The sequence below is a fragment of the Podarcis pityusensis genome, assembly GCF_964106645.2.
Source record: "Podarcis pityusensis genome assembly, chromosome: 11".
NCBI lineage: Eukaryota > Metazoa > Chordata > Lepidosauria > Squamata > Lacertidae > Podarcis > Podarcis pityusensis.
In genome coordinates this window covers 37,167,093-37,183,746 of record NC_138036.1, presented here as the reverse complement: position 1 = coordinate 37,183,746, position 16,654 = coordinate 37,167,093, and positions in this window count along the sequence as shown.

The window sequence follows — 16,654 nt, the reverse complement described above, 5'->3', positions numbered from 1 at the left end:
GAATCTCAAAAAGAGAGCTATGTAGCTATAGTAACAACTAAGTGATGGCACTTTCCAAGAAGGGAGCCAGCATTTTCCTCAATCACAACCCCCCACCTGGCTGGATGCCACATCATCCTAAATAGGGAACAATAGGCATAGCTGTCAACTTACAGATTTGAAAATAAGGGACCAGCAGCCTCGAAAATAAGGGATCAGCAGCCAAAATAAGGGATTTTCAGGGCACAGGTATGTTCAACTTCTGAGTCCCTCCGAGCCAAAGGCAGAAAGCCCAGCCAGCAGCCAAACGAAGCTTCAAGCGGTGGTTCCCACAGCGCAGCAACCCGGCAAAGAGGATGCAGCAAGGAAAACCACCGCCACCTCTCCGCTGGGAAGCGCTGAGCAAAGGCAAGTCCCCAGGCAACGTGGCCGATTTGATCGGCACAAGGCATGCAAGCTCCACCCCCCAGTCGTTCTTAGACTCCTTATTGGGTGAACAACGCAGCCAAGCAACACAGTTGGAGCCTCCCTCCTCCCTGGCCAGCAGGAAGGGAGGGAGAGGAGCTGCGTCCTTTGAAACCCGGGAAATTTAAGGGACATCATCAATAAGGGACAGCAGCGGGACACAGCGCTGGTATAAGGGAGTTTCCAGCCAAATAAGGGACGGTTGACAGCTATGAATAGGTCAAGGGGAGAGAGAGAGAGAGAGAGAGAGAGAGAGAGAGAGAGAGAGGAAAGCAGAAAGCAGAAGCTAAAGAAACAGAGGCATGTCTGCTCTGTGATGGACCCAAGGGTATAAAGTGGGCCTTCCTTGGAAACACTAATGGATGAGCACGATCTTTTGTGGTGGTGATGCTATGAGCCCCTCCCACCACCCCTCAAATCCTATGTTTAAGTGGTATATATGTGTAAATAAAACCACATATCCTAAAGACACCACAGTTTCCATTGACCTTCATTCCAAGGAAACCAAACCCTGGGTAAGCACAGGCTTCTTATTGCTCAGAGACTGGGGGTGTGCAATACCTTGTCTGCTGTTTGGTAACCCTGTAGCTCAGCAGAAACCCCATAGCTCAGTGATAAGAGCATTTGCACTGCTGAAAGAGACCTCTGCCTGAAACCTTGGAGAGCCACTGCCAGTTGGCACAAGACAATACTGCTCTAGAGGCAGAAATGGTCTGCCTGGGTGGAATGGACTTCCTTATGTTAGGCAAGAGCTGTAGCTCAGTGGTAGCACGTCTACTTCGCACGCAGGCTCACTATTTTTTTGCCTCTTGCTGGCACCTTGTACATGCTCGCATCATGTCTGCATATTTTATCTTACAAGCTCCTCGGTTCAAGAAGTCAGCTTCACATCTTTTATGCCAAATGAATGCAACCGTCACAAAAGACAGGTAACACCATGACACAACTGGAATAGCTCCATGTGTCAATCTCTGTGCACAACATAATGAAATCACAGTGTGTTTTGCCACTGCCAAAGCCCTTAGCTCATAATTTGCATCTATGTGTCACTAATAATAACAGTAGCGGACTTAAAAAAACCACATCTGGGTCACTCTGTTCCAGCAATATCGGGCCTACAAAGACTCCATGAGTGGAAAATCCACAGAGCTATGATTTGGTTCATGTCAAACCTAATGGAACAATTTCCCATAATATTCAGTGCCAAATATAGTGCATTCATCGGAAGAGTTCAGAACACATTAGTTACATTAAAAAAGGTAACGGACCCCAGACAGTTAAGTCCAGTTGCATTACTGTACATTATTTGTTACACTACAACAGAATGTTGTGGTGTAGAGTGTTCCTGTTCAGGATTCTAGCTATTCCATTCAATTCTCCCACTCCAGTTTTCTATTCCTACTCCCACAACAGGTCCGTGATCATTCACCTTTAGTTCAACTGCTGATTATAGGAACTACTTTCATGTGTAGTTTGGAGATTTTTGAACTAGTTTGGTCAACTATGTTCAACTGAACTAGTTCGTTCCAAGCACAGGGGAGCAATGCACGAGGAATCCAAGGCTCACTGCAGCTGACACATGTAGCATTGAAACACACTGGCCTTCTTCATAGAATCACCCCTTTTCCTGCACTCTCTATATTTTTTTTTAAAAAAACACCAATTTTTTATTGGTTTTTAAACAAACAAATACAATAACCAATAACCAACAACCAATTATCCAGCAGTACATCTAGCGGTGTTTGTTTTATCCATTGTCTCTAGACATATACTTACACATTCAACATTGAAACATATTACTATATATAACCTCTCCACTGAAAATATTGAATGGTTGGTATAAGAAGATCTTGATTTTGGTTATATTGTGGTTAGGTGATGCACTGCTTGACAACCCCTTGCCTTTCCCCATCTATTTCTTTCTTAGAAGAGCATGTTAATAAAGATGCTTTAATTGATGTTTTCCCTAGGTGATACCTGTGTGTTTGCAAGACGAAGCAATCTTTTTTTGTACCTTAGTGTATGCACTAGACACAGGAAGGCTAGTGTGAGTTTACTTTTATTCAAATGGTCCAATAACTTGCTATATATGAAATAAATAAATAAAAACAAAAAATTTTGTCCACTAGCACCTTAGAGACCAACTAAATTTGTTCTGGGTATAAGCTTTCATGTGCATGCACACTTCTTCTGCAAGCACACAAAAGCTTACTGTATAGCCAGAACAAACATAGTTGGTTTCTAAGGTGCTACTGGACTATTTTTTTATTTATTTCGACTGCGTCAGACCAACACGGCTACCTACCTGTTGCTATATATGGGATGCTACATTTGAAATCATTCTTACAATTTAACAACAACAACAAACCATAAAATACTAGAACAATTTTTTTTCCAATTGCAGCATTTATGTTAAAAAAGAAAAGGCAACATTTCCCACTGTTGACATTTACAAACGTTACGTTTACAAAGAGAGGCAAAACTGTGTCCTGGTTGGGTGCATATATTATTTTTATCACTGGAATGAGGCAATTGCTGAAACTGGCATACTTTCTCTCTGTCTGCAGAACATCAGAAGAGCTGAAATTAAATCAGTATGAAACCCACACACTGGTATCTGATGAAAACAGGAAATACAATCTGAGCAACGGCCAGAATTCCTAGACTTGTCTTTGTTGCTAAACATGAAGCTCATCTCCCAGGGACCATGGTTAGTTTTTTAAAAAATATATCTATGTGCTTCCTATGATCAAAAGTCTCTGAAAAAGTTGTCATCCATCCATATAGGTGCCTGTACTCATCATTAAGTTGTTATAGTAAGGGCCACATTTTTAACATTTGGGGGAATGGTGCCGGTACTGCGTACGCTTGAGTACCCTCAGGGGGGGGGGGAAACCTGGTCCTTTGAGTTAGTAGAGCATAAGACTCTTAAAGCTTAGGGTTGTGGGTTCAAGTCCCACCTTGGACTAAAGATTCCTGCATTGCAGGGCATTGGGCTAGATGACACTTTTGGTCCCTTCCAACTCTACAGTTCTGTGACTCTATGAATCCCACAAGGCGTGTTCTCCCTCATGGAGATCGCGTGTTGTGGTGGGGTCCGCCAGGCCACCCCTCTGTTGCCAGGCAGGATTACTAAGGAAGCCGGTGGCAACGATTGGATGGCTGGGTTGCTGGGGTAAATTCTATGTTGCAATTTGGTGGGAGGGATCAGTGGTTTTAAATCCTGTGCATGCTGCTGGTGCTTTCTCTTTGCTGTGTGCAACGGATCACCCACCCACCCTCCCTAATTTTATGGGTTTTGCGTTGACCTTGCTATGCCTGTCATGAGGTCGTCTGCCGTTGGGGCAGGGGCCTGGTAGGAATTTTGTCCATCTGGCCGATTGGCTGGGCCATTTGGTTTTTGCCTACTGCGTAGCAAATCGTCACAACTTGTAAGGTTGCGGTTAGGCATTGGTTATCAATTGGTTGGAGGAGGGGTTAGGATAGGCTGGGCCCGCCCCTCCAAGGTTGCTGCGGAAAGGGAATTCCATTTAAGGAATCCAGGGGCTTGCCAATTTTTCGTCCGAATCTCTGGAATGGGGCTAGGGCCGGCAAGCCCTGGGGAGCATGCGGGGAGAGGTGAGGGCCTGTGGCTCAGCTCCATTTCTCCCCAATATTATTTTCCCTTACTGACTTTCGTTGGTATCTGCAACTCAGTTCTGTCCCCAGGTGGGGGGGACGGACAGATAGTCTTAACCCATGCCTAAGCAACCACTCACATTTATGTATTTCAATAAAGTTGTGGCCAAAATTATGCCAAAAACCTTAAACAAAAATTATGTGTGTGTTGTGAGTTATTTGAGGGGTGGCTTGGGGACCTTGACACGCAACGGCCATTAACAACAATCCTTATGAAAGAATCAGTGACCTTGAATAATGGCAGACATTGAGATTCCACAACATGACCCGTGTGACAAGTACTCACAGTGCAGTACAATACAATCTCATACCGTTATCTTGATAGATCGTGCGTGTTTCAACCACAGGCAAGTGAATCAGGAAGCATAACATTACAATAGTGGGCAAAACCTCTATGGCACAACATACTTGCCGTTAGCAAAATATTGCGGAAAGGCAATGCACATTTGAGAATCAACAGGCTACTTTATGGTACTTGATCTCCAAGGACACAAAGACACAATTTGGCCAGAGGCTGCAAAGGAGGACCTCAGGGAGTTTAGCTGTGTCCCTTTGTTTTGGACAGATGGGGAAGTTCATAGTTCAGGGGCAGGGCATATTTCCATATTGCCAGGGAGTGAGTTAGAAACATCGCTCTGCCACTCACTGTGGCCCCAAACCCTGTTCTGCATGTCTGCTTGTTCCCCGAACACCTCTTGCTCCTGAGAAATAGAGAAAGAGAGAGATATTGGCTAAGATGAGATTGCAGCAGAGCGAGTTGCTAGGGGTTCAGTTGAGCACCTCAAATGCAGCCCCTCCAGTGAAATAGGTATGTGTCCTGCCAAAACCTGGCCCTCCCAGCACGCTCCTTCTCTGACTGGAGGATAATGAGGCACCTAAATTCTTCTCCAGGGTGTGCTCTTCTCCAACATCTTCTCCCCCAAATCCAGGCCACACCCACCACGTGCACCATGCCACCCCTCCCCCTGCCTGCCACTGCTGCCCCCTGCTGCTGCCACGTCCCCCACCTGCCACTGCCTTACCTTTGCCGTCTCTCTCTCCTCCTTCTCCACTGCCACTTCCTTGGTCTCCTTGCGGCCTCCTCGATCTTGCTGTGGCCGCCGGAAGTGGTGTGTCCGCTTCTGAAAGTGTGCTTCCAGATGTGCTCTGCCCACTTCCAGGAGTATGGCAGGGCTGGCAAAGGCCACGTGGTGGAGGCCATGGTGGTGGAGGCTTCCAAGGATGAGGGAGTAGGAGGAACCAGGACATCTGGAATTTCAAACAGAAGCCAGAGGGCATCTAACTGCAGGATGTCCCGCTCAAAATGGGACTGTTGGAGGGTATGTCAGTGGCCTGATCTAGTAGGTCTTTTCTCATGTCCCTTTGGATGATGATGATGATTGAAATATACTCGGAGTCGAGAGTGGATTTCATGCTCTTCATTCAGCTCATAGTGGTGATGAGGAATGGAAGTTCCCCCAGAATGTCTGCTTAAATACATTATTTACACAATGGGCCCCACGTGATTGGCTAATTCCGGGATTCACCTGTAGGCCAATCAGGTTGCAGATTCACTTCCACCTGGAGCTGGATTGGGTGGCTCCTGTGGACCAATCAGACTGCTGCATTCTGGACCCTATTGTTCTAGGACCAATCAGACTGCTGCCTTTTGGATCCTATTCAACTCAGTACATAACAATGATGATGACGATCCCACCTTCCCTCCAAGGAACTCAAGATGTTGTACCTATTTCTCTCTCTCTTCCTTTTATACTCCCAACAACCCTGTGAAGTATGTTAGTCTAGACCAGTGATCGCCAAACTTGGCCCTCCAGCTCTTTTGGGACTACAGCTGCCACCATCCCTAGCTAACAGGACCAGTGGTCAGGGATGATTGGAATTGTAGTCCCAAAACAGCTGGAGGGCCAAGTTTGGCCATCACTGGTCTAGACAGTGACTGGTGCCAAGTCTTCCAGTGAGATTTGTGGCTGAGTAGGGATTTGAACTCTGGTCTTCCAGTTCTGAGTCCCAACACTGTAACCACCACACCATCCTGGTTATATTCCCCCTACTCCTTAATGCACTGGTGTGTTGAGCATCTCTTTCCTCTTGTAACTGAATGCCTAAAGATAGGCTTACAATACAGAACAGTGTGTTTTGCCATGTGTTTACAGTTCCTTGGCAAGTTGGAGGCAAGTCTCCTTTTTTCATCCTGGATCTGTTTCATCAGCTGATATAAAAATATTATACAGAGGGTAGGTACAGAGGATGGTGCCTCTCAGTACAAAGGCAACAAAAGTAAACACACAAACGGATATACTACATTAACTTAATTGAGTCTAAAGGAGCAACAGCTATTATTTGTCACCACTGGCCTAGCTCCAGCTGTTGGCACAGCCCCAGAGAGCAACTATTATGCAAGTATATATTGTTTGTGATATAAGGTGCCATTTTCAGGGAATTTAATATATATTAAAAATCCACTTACCCTTGCAATGATTAAAAACTGAGCAGGTTGAGATGAAAATATCAAAAAATATTGCAGCCATTAAACAACCATGCATCACACAGCTGTGAGCATAGACCACCTCTATAAAAGCACTTTGCCTTTTAGCTAGTGCTGTCAAACTTATTTGAGACAGGGCAGATGGCATTTCACCTGAGACCCCCATATCATCTGCCTCTTTCGGAGACATGTAATTTCCTTTTATTTACAAATACTGCTTTGAGCAGTTGTTCTTTCTAACTGAAAAGATGAAGGCAAATTTTCATAATCCCATTTGGCCAGGATGATCAATGTCGGTTACACTTTGAGCCACAGTGACATTTCGCAATGCCAACCTTTTGAAGAACTCTGCATGTACCATTTCCCTTTGCATACAAGGAAGGAGACTTCAAACTGAAGTGCCAGACTGTCATTGCAAGAAGATTGCAGAGGCTGCTTTTGCTCAGTTGGGGAGACTGGGGGTCAAGCAGGGCTGTGGTTGTTGTTTTTAACAAACCTCCTAACTTTGGGCCTCCACATATTTTGCCAAACAGAGGTTATCTGTGCCAAAAAACCCAAATGCACTAATAACCATTAATGCTCAATAATTAATATGTTCAGAGTTAGGCCCCATCTAAATTTAAAGCAGAATCATGCCACTCTGAATAGTCTTGGCTTCTCCAGCAAAATTCTAGGAACTATAGTTTGTTAAGGGTGCTGAGAGTCATTAGGAGGCCCCCATTTCTCCCTGAGAACTACATTTCCCAGAAATCATTGGGAAGATGGATGGATTGTTAAACCACTCTGGAAATTGTAGCACTCTGTGTGAAATAGGGGTTGTCTAACAACTCTCAGAGCAGTTAACAGATGTCAGATTGTGACCTAGTACTGGGTTCCAACTCATCTGCTGAATACCAATGGTTTAACACTTTGCCCCTGCTGCAAAACAGTAGAGAGCGGTGTCCCCCTAAAAGAATATAATCTACTTCCTGCATATATTTGACTGGTGCCACTATATGGCATTCTTCAACAGTTGTTGGCAAGGCACATCATGCACCCTTGCCATCTCATCCCCTTCAATTTAACCTTCCCAATTCCAGGTAATTTATGTGTCAGGGAACTGCCATCGGTGCGAGAGGGGGGAAAGCCGGATGGATTACAGAGAGCCCCCAAAGATCATGGGAAGCAGCACTTCCTCAGCGGAGGAAGGCAGCCACGCCTCTAGTGGAGGGGAGATGCAGGGCTCGGAGGAGGCGAGGCGGTGCCAGGACACCTTGCCTGAGCAAAGCGGGGAGGAGAGAGGTCCTCCGTTACCCACGCCTTCCTTGCGCAGTAGGCTTTCACGCTGAGAGGGGAGGTGCAGACTGGGCGTCAAAAAACTACTCTGCTGGGGAAGGTTTAAGGACCGCCCACTTTCAGATTCTGCAAGTGAATGAGCAAGACACGGAATACAGGCGTTCTGCATTCTAACGGTTTTTATCACCAATAATAAACCTTTTAAAACAGACTATTGAAGCATATTGCCGATTGCTCTCGAGCAACCAACCAACCGACACTTCTAACATTATGTTTTCAACAATGCCTCAGAAGTTGGGCTGACGTCTGGAATACTATGTGGGAGCAGGAATCTAACATACTTCAAAGGCATAGTGTGTTTGGGGAAATGACCACTACTACAAAACAAACCAGCAACCATGGTTCATTGCCCCACTAACCTCATCCTACCCTCAGCCAGTCCCCACCTGTCTGCCTTCTTCATTACAACCAGCCCATGGTCGTCAATTTCCTTCTCCTTAGTCAGGATTGCCTCTTGCAGAATTCAGCAGAGAGGAGATGGGAGACAAAATAAGGAGGAACTGGCTTGGCCTGCCATTAATTTTGTCTTCATCAATTGTTTGGGTCCCTTTCCTTCCACCCTACCAGCCTCAATGGGTACTAAACACCACTAGGTGGCTGCCATGTTTTTTTCTTTCTCCCATACAATGCCCCAGAGGTTGATTCAACATCTCAGGCAGAGTGGAGGGAAAACATGGTCTCTTGGGGTTCTGCCATCTGAGGTGACTGCCCACCTCATGGATAGGCCAGCCCTGCTTCAGTGTAAGGTGTGAAGCTTGCCAAATGCTGGTTGAAACCCTGCCCTGGTTGGCTGTCACATAAAGCTGATGAACTGCATTTCGATGCAAACCATCTGGAGATAAAATAGATAAAAGTCCTTAAAGGCCAAGGATATGAGACAGAAATGATGCGAGTAACAGATAAATAAATACTTGGCTCCCCCACCCCACCCCGGATGATTATATGAAGGCTGGCTCTCTTCTCCCTCCTCCAATCGGGCTGCAGCAATAACTGTTTGCCCATCGATCTTCCCTTTCCTTCTGAGTGTCAGTTTGCTGTTTTCTGTCATGCTTGAAAGTGCTGTAGGCACCCAAGATCACACTGATATTTTTAGCAAAATGGAAAATAAGATCTCGAGAAAGGTCACTCCTTTCGCAGTGCTAATTATATTGCTCTAGAAGGAGATTACAGCACCTTGGTGACCAGGAATAATAGCTGGAATAGCTTATAAATCTTCAGCAGGTAGCTCTCATTAAAGCAGACCTTTTTTTCTGCCACTGAGTCACTCAACAGCCAAGGTTTCTTTTCTTTTATCTTCATGCCTCAGTGGAGGACAGGCACCAAAACTCTTTTGAAAATAACTAATTTCTATGCATTTCTGTTTTCTTAAGAAATAAACTCGGCGTTGAATACTGATTTCTTTAGAAATAAAATTCAGACTCGAAAGAGGATTATGTTAAATGGGTCGTTTAATAATGGTCACTATTGTGGCTTTCCATATTTCATCATAAAAAGGAACCTTCACAATGGTTTTCATCTAGCTTGTTTACGGTTCCCTCACATCAGTTTTCTCCACCTCCTTCATATGTGTCCCTTTGGTTCTGCACAGAGTCCACAAAACTCTTGCCTATCTAGTCAAAGCTTGCCTGAGCTACTTAGATCCAGCTATAGCATTTGCTACTTGTAGTGGGAGATTAGCAGCCAAATCTAACAACTGCATATTCCTGCTAGCTAGCATGACACATCCTCAGACCATAGAGTGGTAGGGTGGGCTCTGTGCAAGGTCATTTCCCCTCTTATCCTGGAAAGGAAGGAGCACAGAGTATTTAATGTTCCTCTTTTCCTTTGACTGGCGAAGGAAGCAGAAATGTCTCCACTTGCACTAGCTCAGGCCTGAGGCATGTAAATATAAGTATTTTGCCTGAATAGTTTTTACTGCTACTGTTGCTGTGAAACAATGAATGATTATAAAGCAGGTAAATATTATTTTTAAAGTTACTTTACAAGTTGTTTCCTGATTCTTTGTTAAGCGGGGTAAGAAGCGGGGCAGCTTATTTCATTATAAAACAAGCTTTTATAGCCTAATTCCTATGCTTTTAATTTTGCTGCCATGGGCGGAATTTTGAAATTGTTGACCTCACAAATGTGGGTGCCTGGAGGAATAAATTGCAATTAATATATCATCCCATACCCATTAAAACCCACCCCACAGCTGTCACCAAAATAATATGAAAAGATTCCCCAAATTGGCTCACCTCTTGATTGGTACTGGAGTTGTCTTCCTCCTTTCTTGTTGCCTGTGAGTGTTCTGGTTTGCGAACATTTTTTTGGAAGCCGAATGTCTAACACAGCTTCTGTGGCTTTCGATTGAGTGCAGGAAGCTCCTGCAGCCAATCGGAAGCAGCGCCTTGGTTTTCAAACATTTTCAGAAGTCAAACGGACTTCCGGAAGGGACTCCATTCGAGAACCCCAGGCACAACTGTATTTATATGTACTGCATTTAAAAAATAAATATAGCTCCTGATCAATTAATCTGGAACATCTTTATAAGTGAATTCAAAATTTTTAATTGATTCATCTAACTTATCATCAGCTAAACATTTCAGTCCTGCATATAATCGCTTAAAAATGGGCGTCCAAAAGAATGCAACCATCAACCATAAATTCCCTCCTGAATTTAATTCTTGTTGTTAAAAAAACATAATTCTTGACAGGGATTACTCATTCGTATTCCAGAAGTATTCTAAAGGCGTCTTTCCACACTGGTTTTTGCAAACAACTCCAAGTCAGACAACAGGAGATACAAAGAAGTTGATGTATTCAGACAACACGTTCTGAATACTAAGTTCAGTGAAAATGACAATTCCTTTTCAATACTTTTTGCTTGGCAATTAGAGCTATATGTAAATTGGCTGCTTCTATGTACATTTCATGCAAATTGTTCTGTCTTTAGAGATTTCATCAGATTATGTAATGAGACAGCTGGCCTGGCCTTGGTACTGCAGAGTAAATAAAATATTGCTGTGGAGATCATGGCTATTAAATATTGCTGTGGAGATCATGGCTATTGAATCTCATTCATAAAAGGACGGAGGTGGTGGTAGCTGGATGAAGGCCACCTAATAAGAAGCATAGAGTGGATGAAATAACACTGTGAACCAAGCCCTGCAAAATGGCTTCATAGAAGCAAGCTTTCTGATGCCATTCCTCAGCAGCATAGCAACCCCCAGTGGGAGAACCGAAGCTGATGAGCCCAACAACCACCGTAACACCACCATGACATCCTACAGACCCCGCTGCCGCCCTACACCCCCCCTACCCCTACCCCTGCCTAGCAAGACTACTGCCACTGCATCAGCCCTCCATCCCCTAAAAAACACCAATTGGGATTGCATATGCCTGTGAATGTGGGAATAATTGGTGTCACTACGCAAAGAAAGAAGGGGGCATATTCTGAGTACAGTATTTCTACTCCTCCAGATGTTTGCTCAGTATTCATCCTGATTTTCTTGCACAAATCCTAGGGAGTGGTTAGATTATATCTGATCTTTATTGAACATTCATTCTGATTTGTTTATGCAACAATGAGATTCATCCTGATTTGCTTAAGGGAAACTGACAGTCTTGCCAGCAGTCCACAGGTGGAAAACCTATGTCCTTGTGGTCTATTTTTGGCTCACCAGGAGGTCCAAGTTGGCTCACAGGGCAATGTCCCCAAACCACACCCACCTGTCCATCACCTGACATCAGTGAATGGTATCAGCTAATGATGGGCTTGGTGGCAGGGTTCAATCTTGTTTCACTGGCATGTTCCTGTATAGGGAACAAACCAGCGAAGCAGACCACTGCAGCCAGCATGATTGCATTTTGCACTCATCAGCTGATGAGCAGAAGTTTCAATCCTGCTAGGTTCTGCTCCATCAGTGTGTTCCCTGTGGGTAGCATGCCAGAGAAGCAGATCCCTCTCCCCATCCCACAGGTCACCTTTGGACAGGTGTGCCCAACTAACAGTCATCTGACACCATCATGACATGAGATCATGATGTCAAAGCTGCTAGTGGTGGGAAGATACCTTCGCAGCTGGGTGAGCCCCATTTGCCCCTCGCTTCCCTTTACATCACCTTCTTGACCCACTATTGATGTTATCCACTCAATCTGCCTGAGCCTGTCTTCACTGAGGGTTGGAGTCCCATTGGCTACCCTCACCTAGCTCATCCTACATTTTTCAGTGCATTTCCCATTATTTTTCAAACTGCAAAAATAAATCAGGATTTTTAAAAAGTGGATTTGTTGCATACTGGTGATACTGGATTAAAGTGTTCTGTCGCCATAGTGAAACAAATCCACTAGTGCAAGCATAAAGTTCCAAAATACTGATAGCTTGGAGGCGCTCATAAATTCTAAGGTTTATGGATAAGCCTGGAAATTTCCCTGCTTTAGTGGGCAGGTGGATTGGGGGGCCAATCCAAACAAGTCTCCTCTGTTTGACATCCCCTGTTTTTCACTGAGTGCCAAGTTCAGAAAGCAAAAGGTCAAGGGCATTCAAGGTGAAATCTTAAATATGAGATGAAGAATGGACGGTTCTTTTTAAGTTAGAAAAGCAGAATACAAACTGTCACATGCATCTTGTGCGTTGTTTTTAAAAGGATGCTAGCAAGTTCAGAAGGGAGTCTTCACTCGAAATGTCAAAAAGAGCTCTGAGCTCTGAAGGTGGTTTGGTAGGGCAACAACTTGAAAAGGACAAGGAGCTACCCGGTAAGGTCACAGAATGAAGAACGTACACTGTGTTTTTAAGGCTGTCATCTTGCTACCCTAAAAATAAAATACTTCTAACAGGGGGCGGGGAAAGTCACTCCAATTTATTTAACTTGCAAGTTGTGCCTTCTGTTCCATAATAGTAAGTATACTCCCATTTGAACCCTGCCCTTCTCACAAAGAGATCATCCCCCTCATTTCACAACAAACCATGGAAGAATGCAGGGGCACCAAGGCCTGGGGGCCCAACCCTCTCCTCCCCAATATTTTGAGGAACAGGCTCCCAATGCTCAAAAAAGTCTGGGGCATGTCAGGAGCTCGGCCTACACTTGACTAGGACCCTAGCAGAAACACATGCCTGACACATCTCCCTCCTGGTCGATCGTTTGGGAGCTTCAAAAGCTTTCTTCAGCCCGAACATCACGGTGACCGATGCCAACAGACATCGGCACACTTAGGGATACACAGAGTCTTCGCAGCTTGCGTGACAGACCTCAGCAACTCAGCATTTTGGCTAATCTACTTTATTTACATATAAACACACGGAGCACTGCAACATGGCTCCCTCTCTCTCTAGCATCAGACAGCAAAGAGAAAAGGAACAAAGGACAACAGTCCCACTTCACGGAACACAGTAACACAAACATCCTGTCTCCGTCACTTCCTACTTTGTGGAGTCAAAACATACACCGTCATGTGATAGACAAAAATCCCATGACTGCAATCATGGAGCAGGAATTCTAACAGGGCAAGCATGGAGCCAAGCATGGTGTGACTTCAGTGGCCGGCTTCTTCTCCTCCTGCCATGGAGGGGAAGGAGTGAGGAAGCAGCCACTGGCCACTGAAACTGCACTGCCACCATATTTGGCTCTGCCCCCTAGCTTTTCTGAGGTCCTGACAGAACAACAGCACTTCACACACACAATTTCCCTCACAAGTTGGCGCTTCTGGAGGAATGTTTGAATGGACAGAAAGTACAAGGCTTGGGACTCAGATATCTGGAAAGCCATCTTCTTGCATATACAGCTGTCCAGATTTTGAGGTCATTGGGTGATTCCCCTCTTACAGTGTCAAAGTTTTCCGACGCATAGCATGTGGTGATTTGTGAGAGGGCATTCTCAATAGTAGCATCCTTGCTCTGAAATGTTCTCCCCTCTCAGGTGCAACCAGCACCCACACTAATGACGTTTTGATGCCTGCTGAAAATGTGGCTATTCAGCCCAAGCTTTGATTAAGGTATGCTCACTTGACTGGTGTAGTTATGTTGATTGTATATTGTTTGATTTTATATGAAGCTGCATTTAAGTAAGATGTCGCTCCATTGCATAATGACGTTCTTCATTTTGGAATTGTGTGAACAGCGATGAGTGGGTTATAGATAATCTGAAGAAATAAATAATCAAGGTTCATACAACAAATTTTGTACCTGGGTCTGAACCCATGCAATGCCACTACACAAGGCAGCATATTACCAGTGTCCGTCCCTGAGTGAAGAAATACCCCATTAGCTTCAGATGTGTTATTTTCCCCAGGATCACTGCTAGAAAAGTCCCCTATCAAGCTTTCCCATGATAACTACAACTTTCTTTGCCATCTTGAACATGACACTTTGCCTCTTTACTTGTGATTCAATAGGTGCCAAGCACGTTCTCTGATAGGGCAAGCATTTGTTCCCATGGGGGTGATTGTAGTCCTTGCAATCTGCTTTGTGCGGGTGAGTGCAAATAGGAATTTGCTGCCACTGAATGCTCAGCCTACTTCTGAAATAACTTTCATCCATAAGGCTTTATGAATTAATCATCGGCTTAATCCATAGAAAAGCCGTACTTTGATATCTTTGCTCCATCACCTGCTACTACTCTTGGGAGATTAAGGTTTCTATTGAGGTAACGAGGATATTATTTCCATATAGGTGGGGGGTTTGGGGGGGGAGCATTGCAGAATAAGAAGTATGCCGTAGTAAATTTGGAAGCGAGAAGTGTTTGTTAAGGATCATCCACCTTAGGTAGTTGTGTGAGAAATTTGTGCAGCACACACACACACACACACACACACATGCTCAGTTCCTATCTATGCATAGGCACTAGTTTCATACATATATACTAAAGTAAAGGTAGCCCTGCTATCCCATAAGAAAAAAAAAATCCAAAGCCTTTACTAGGCCATCCAAAGCATCACAAAATAGTGTGCAGACTTCTGAGTTCACCAGACCTCTTCATCAGGCTAGACAGTAAACTGAACGCAGGTTCCATGACTTCATCACCAACCACCTTTTCCCTCTCCCCCTCAATCCTTCCTTGCTCTCTCTATTGGGCAAAGACTGTAGCTTAATGGTAGAGCATCTCCTTGGCATAGAGAAAGGGTAGTACCTCTGGTGGTGGACATACTGTGCTCCTTCTGGGGTAGTTGGTCCACCTTTGGTCTCCACCCAGCACTCAGTTCTCACCTGTGGCTCCTAGAAGCTGTCAGCATGCAGCAGCAGTCATACCCCAGAAACGGCCTTGACTGGCTGGCTAAACCAGGTGAGGGTAGCCAAAGGGCCACAAACCCATAGTGAGTTAGGGACTTCTACATGCGAAGATGAGTGGATGAGACCAACAGTGGGTCCAATGGTCAAGAAGGTGGTTTCTGTGTGTTCTGTAGAGGGACGTGAGGGCCAGATGGGGCTCATCAACCTGGGAAGGTAGTCCATCTAGGAGAATGAAAACTCTGATCCAAACCTGCTCTGCCTTGTGGGATATCTCTGGGAGAAGAAAAGGCTAAGGAGTAACCCCTACACAAATATGGAGTGCAGTCCCTAAGACAGTTGGATGGCACCTTGTCCTTGTAGCCTCCTTTTGGCAGCTCCTGCAGCCAAGCTGGTTCCAAATGTATTGCTCTGCTTTCCTTTGGACCACATCAGCAAGGCTGAGAAGGAGGTCCTGTTGTCTGAGAGGGAGGTCTTGCTGTTGTTGACCTCCATACAAACCCTGGGGGTTACTTAAGTGCTATTAACTCAGCAACTTGACTTCGCTCCCAGAGATGCACTCCATTGCCTCTCAAGACAGATGGATGCCAGCAATGACAATATATAGAGATTCATTGACTTAAAGAAAATTACGTACCACTTGACTGTAAAAGTGGTTTACAAAAATCTGAACTAAACCATTACAGTGGTACCTCAGGTTAAGTACTTAATTCTTTCCGGAGGTCCGTTCTTAACCTGAAACTGTTCTTAACCTGAAGCACCACTTTAGCTAATGGGGCCTCCTGCTGCTGCCGTGCCGCTGGAGCAAGATTTCTGTTCTTATCCTGAAGCAAAGTTCTTAACCTGAAGCATTATTTCTGGGTTAGCGGAGTCTGTAACCTGAAGCGTATGTAACCTGAAGCATATGTAACCTGAGGTACCACTGTAAAATTATTGATTAAAAGAAGAGGTTTTCTAAAATATACAAAGGATGATCAAAATGAACAGTAGCTAAAAATAAATAAAACAGATGTGACATCTACATATCAGGATTTTCATGTATATTGGATTAAACGAGAAACAATATAGGATTTATGAATGTACACATGCAAAACTGACACAGGCATTAAATTGACTGATCTATGCATCCCTCCATGTGGAATAATCTTTTGAGGTCTGCCCTATTAGAAAATGCACATAGAAAACGGCATGTGTCAATATTTCCCATATCAAAAGCCAATCTGTCAGAGAAAAGGGCAGACAGGATGCACTCACCTTGCCACACACACTTTCCCTGTTCAGGGAGCTGTATTGTCTGACGGCATTTAAATATGTGATGGACTAGCTACATGCTGAAGTGATACAGTACCATGAAGACTGCTTTTTCTGAATAGCTGAATAGATTCTCAGTGGATGAGGATTATGTAAATGCTTTTATTAACTTATTATTACAGCACATACACACAACACTTAGAAAACAAACTACAAAAGAAAACACAAAATAAATGATAAACATATATCCATAAATCCGC